The 4900-nt window shown below is 36.4% G+C and overlaps 1 long non-coding RNA gene across 1 annotated transcript; it reads left to right on the forward strand.

The window, feature by feature from the left end:
• The first annotated feature begins 863 nt into the window (after nt 1-863).
• On the forward strand, nt 864-2861 carry LOC127922887 (uncharacterized). The gene is made up of 3 exons (XR_008112754.1): nt 864-1001; nt 1592-1784; nt 2749-2861. It is a non-coding gene; the product is annotated as an uncharacterized LOC127922887 (long non-coding RNA).
• Nucleotides 2862-4900: the final 2039 nt, after the last annotated feature.

Consider the following 4900-nt stretch of genomic DNA (forward strand, 5'->3'; position numbering starts at 1 on the left):
GACATGATGAAATCAACACAACGAGTGATGGAAATGTACAACTATCACTGCTCGGCCATCCTGTGTCCATCAGACCAGTCAATTTTGCATTTTTGAGCATGTCAAATTTCATATGGTAAATGCACATTGGAAACATATTGCAAATGCGCGCGCACTTGCAATATGATTCTATAGTGTAAAAACATCACCTAATGGACATGATGAAATCAACACAACGAGTGATGGAAATGTACAACTATCACTGCTCGGCCATCCTGTGTCCATCAGACCAGTCAATTTTGCATTTTTGAGCATGTCAAATTTCATATGGTAAATGCGACATTGAAACATATTGCAAATGCGCGCGCACTTGCAATATGATTCTATAGTGTAAAAACATCACCTAATGGACATGATGAAATCAACACAACGAGTGATGGAAATGTACAACTATCACTGCCCGGCCATCCTGTGTTCCCATAGCGAGCATTAATATCAGAATGACCGGTAAATGCATTTACAACCATATTTTAATTTTTGGGTTACCAGTTGCACAACAATGCACGTGCATTTGCAATATGATTCTATAGTGAAAAACATCACCTAATGGACATGATGAAATCAACACAACAAGTGATGGAAATGTACAACTATCACTGCTCGGCCATCCTGTGTTCATCAGACCAGTCAATTTCACATTCCTGCAGGATTTTTATAGCATGACAAATTCGTGATGGTACCTGCCCATTGAACCATATTGCAAATGCACAGTGACTTTGCAAAAGTGAGAAAACATAAACAAATGGACATGATGAAATCAACACAACAGGTGATGGAAATGTACAACTATCACTGCTCAGCCATCCTGTGTTCATCAGACCAGTCAATTTTGCATTTTTGAGCATGTCAAATTTCATATGGTAAATGCACATTGAAACATATTGCAAATGCGCGCGCACTTGCAATATGATTCTATAGTGTAAAAACATCACCTAATGGACATGATGAAATCAACACAACGAGTGATGGAAATGTACAACTATCACTGCTCGGCCATCCTGTGTCCATCAGACCAGTCAATTTTGCATTTTTGAGCATGTCAAATTTCATATGGTAAATGCACATTGAAACATATTGCAAATGCGCGCACTTGCAATATGATTCCTATAGTGTAAAAACATCACCTAATGGACATGATGAAATCAACACAACGAGTGATGGAAATGTACAACTATCACTGCCCGGCCATCCTGTGTTCCCATAGCGAGCATTAATATCAGAATGACCGGTAAATGCATTTACAACCATATTTTAATTTTTGGGTTACCAGTTGCACAACAATGCACGTGCATTTGCAATATGATTCTATAGTGAAAAAACATCACCTAATGGACATGATGAAATCAACACAACAAGTGATGGAAATGTACAACTATCACTGCTCGGCCATCCTGTGTTCATCAGACCAGTCAATTTCACATTCCTGCAGGATTTTTATAGCATGACAAATTCGTGATGGTACCTGCCCATTGAACCATATTGCAAATGCACAGTGACTTTGCAAAAAGTGAGAAAACATAAACAAATGGACATGATGAAATCAACACAACAGGTGATGGAAATGTACAACTATCACTGCTCAGCCATCCTGTGTTCATCAGACCAGTCAATTTTGCATTTTTGAGCATGTCAAATTTCATATGGTAAATGCACATTGAAACATATTGCAAATGCGCGCGCACTTGCAATATGATTCTATAGTGTAAAAACATCACCTAATGGACATGATGAAATCAACACAACGAGTGATGGAAATGTACAACTATCACTGCTCGGCCATCCTGTGTCCATCAGACCAGTCAATTTTGCATTTTTGAGCATGTCAAATTTCATATGGTAAATGCACATTGAAACATAGTTGCAAATGCGCGCGCACTTGCAATATGATTCTATAGTGTAAAAACATCACCTAATGGACATGATGAAATCAACACAACGAGTGATGGAAATGTACAACTATCACTGCTCGGCCATCCTGTGTCCATCAGACCAGTCAATTTTGCATTTTTGAGCATTTCAAATTTCATATGGTAAATGCACATTGAAACATATTGCAAATGTGCGCCACAAGACTTGCAATATGATTCTATAGTGTAAAACATCACCTAATGGACATGATGAAATCAACACAACGAGTGATGGAAATGTACAACTATCACTGCTCGGCCATCCCAGTTCCCATAGCGGGCATTAATATCAGAATGACCGTAAATGCATTCACAACCATATTTTCATTTTTGGGTTACCAGGTGCCTATTTTCAATCACCAGTTGCACAACATATCCATCAGAATATTTTAAACAGTCCATAAGCACTCAGACTGCCCCCATAGATAGAGGGCCGTAGTAGGGTAATTCCCATAGCGGGCATGGATAATAGGAGTCCCGGTAAATGCATTTACAACCATATTTTTATTTTTGGGTTACCAGTTGCACAACAATGCACGTGCATTTGCAATATGATTCTATAGTGAAAAACATCACCTAATGGACATGATGAAATCAACACAACAAGTGATGGAAATGTACAACTATCACTGCTCGGCCATCCTGTGTTCATCAGACCAGTCAATTTCACATTCCTGCAGGATTTTTATAGCATGACAAATTCGTGATGGTACCTGCCCATTGAACCATATTGCAAATGCACAGTGACTTTGCAAAAGTGAGAAAACATAAACAAATGGACATGATGAAATCAACACAACAGGTGATGGAAATGTACAACCATCACTGCTCAGCCATCCTGTGTTCATCAGACCAGTCAATTTTGCATTTTTGAGCATGTCAAATTTCATATGGTAAATGCACATTGAAACATATTGCAAAATGCGTGCACTTGCAATATGATTCTATAGTGAAAAACATCACCTAATGGACATGATGAAATCAACACAACGAGTGATGGAAATGTACAACTATCACTGCTCGGCCATCCTGTGTCCATCAGACCAGTCAATTTTGCATTTTTTGAGCATGTCAAATTTCATATGGTAAATGCATTGAAAACATATTGCAAATGCGCGCGCACTTGCAATATGATTCTATAGTGTAAAACATCACCTAATGGACATGATGAAATCAACACAACGAGTGATGGAAATGTACAACTATCACTGCCCGGCCATCCTGTGTTCCCATAGTGAGCATTAATATCAGAATGACCGGTAAATGCATTTACAACCATATTTTTATTTTTGTTACCAGTTGCACAACAATGCATGCATTTGCAATATGATTCTATAGTGAAAAACATCACCTAATGGACATGATGAAATCAACACAACAAGTGATGGAAATGTACAACTATCACTGCTCGCCATCCTGTGTTCATCAGACCAGTCAATTTCACATTCCTGCAGGATTTTTATAGCATGACAAATTCGTGATGGTACCTGCCCATTGAACCATATTGCAAATGCACAGTGACTTTGCAAAAGTGAGAAAACATAAACAAATGGACATGATGAAATCAACACAACAGGTGATGGAAATGTACAACTATCACTGCTCAGCCATCCTGTGTTCATCAGACCAGTCAATTTTGCATTTTTGAGCATGTCAAATTTCATATGGTAAATGCACATTGAAAAACATATTGCAAATGCGCGCGCACTTGCAATATGATTCTATAGTGTAAAAACATCACCTAATGGACATGATGAAGTCAACACAACGAGTGATGGAAAGGAACAACTATCACTGCCCGGCCATCCCGAGTTCATCAGGCCAGTCAATTTTGTGCATTTCTGCAGGATTTTGAGCATGTCAAATTTTTACGTCATTTGGCCCACAAAAAATCCTTATGCACAATTTAAAAAAATATATAAAAAAATATGATAATAAAATTGGACAAAAGTATATTCATACAGTTCTTACACATGTGTAATTGACAAAAAATTGAAAGAATTTCAAAAACGGTCCAGAAAGCACTTTAAGGGTGTGTGAAGCTTTACAAAATTTTGACATTTTTGACTTTGACTTTTTGACTTCCTATGAAATCATATTGAATTGACAAAACATATTCCTTATGCGCATGTAAAAAAAAAAAAAATTATGATAATAAATTGGACAAAAGTATATTCATACAGTTCTTACACATGTGTAATTGACAAAAAATCGAAAGAATTTCAAAAACGGTCCAGAAAGCACTTTTTTATGGGGTGTGAAGTTTTAAAAATTTTGACATTTTTGACTTTTGACTTTGACTTCCTATGAAATCATATTGGAATTGGACAAAACATATTCCTTATGCGCATGTAAAAAAAAAAAATTATGATAATAAAATTGGACAAAAGTATATTCATACAGTTCTTACACATGTGTAATTGACAAAAAATCGAAAGAATTTCGAAAAACGGTCCAGAAAGCACTTTTATGGGTGTGTGAAGTTTTTAAAAAATTTTGACATTTTTGACTTTGACTTTTGACTTCCTATGAAATCATATTGGAATTGACAAAACATATTCCTTATTATATAAAAATTTTAAAAAAAATTATGATAATAAAATTGACAAAAGTATATTCATACAGTTCTTACACATGTGTAATTGACAAAAATCGAAAGAATTTCGAAAACGGTCCAGAAAGCACTTTTTTAAGGGGTGATAAGTTTTTGAAAAAAGTTCATTTTTTTCAAAATTTTACTTTTGGACATTAATTTGGGTTACATATCCAATATGAAAACCCGGTGGAGCATTTGCCCCTGTTGAATTTTAAAGTGTTACAACTGGCAATTACCATATGGCATTTGCAATACACTTTGGATGAATCAACGCTAATTGGGTGGTATTGGCCAATGTGTAGTATGGTTTGTCCGATGCCAATGACATGCCATTCATTTCTTTGTCCAATACAGGGGG

The sequence above is a fragment of the Oncorhynchus keta genome, unplaced genomic scaffold (genome assembly GCF_023373465.1).
Source record: "Oncorhynchus keta strain PuntledgeMale-10-30-2019 unplaced genomic scaffold, Oket_V2 Un_contig_27565_pilon_pilon, whole genome shotgun sequence".
NCBI lineage: Eukaryota > Metazoa > Chordata > Actinopteri > Salmoniformes > Salmonidae > Oncorhynchus > Oncorhynchus keta.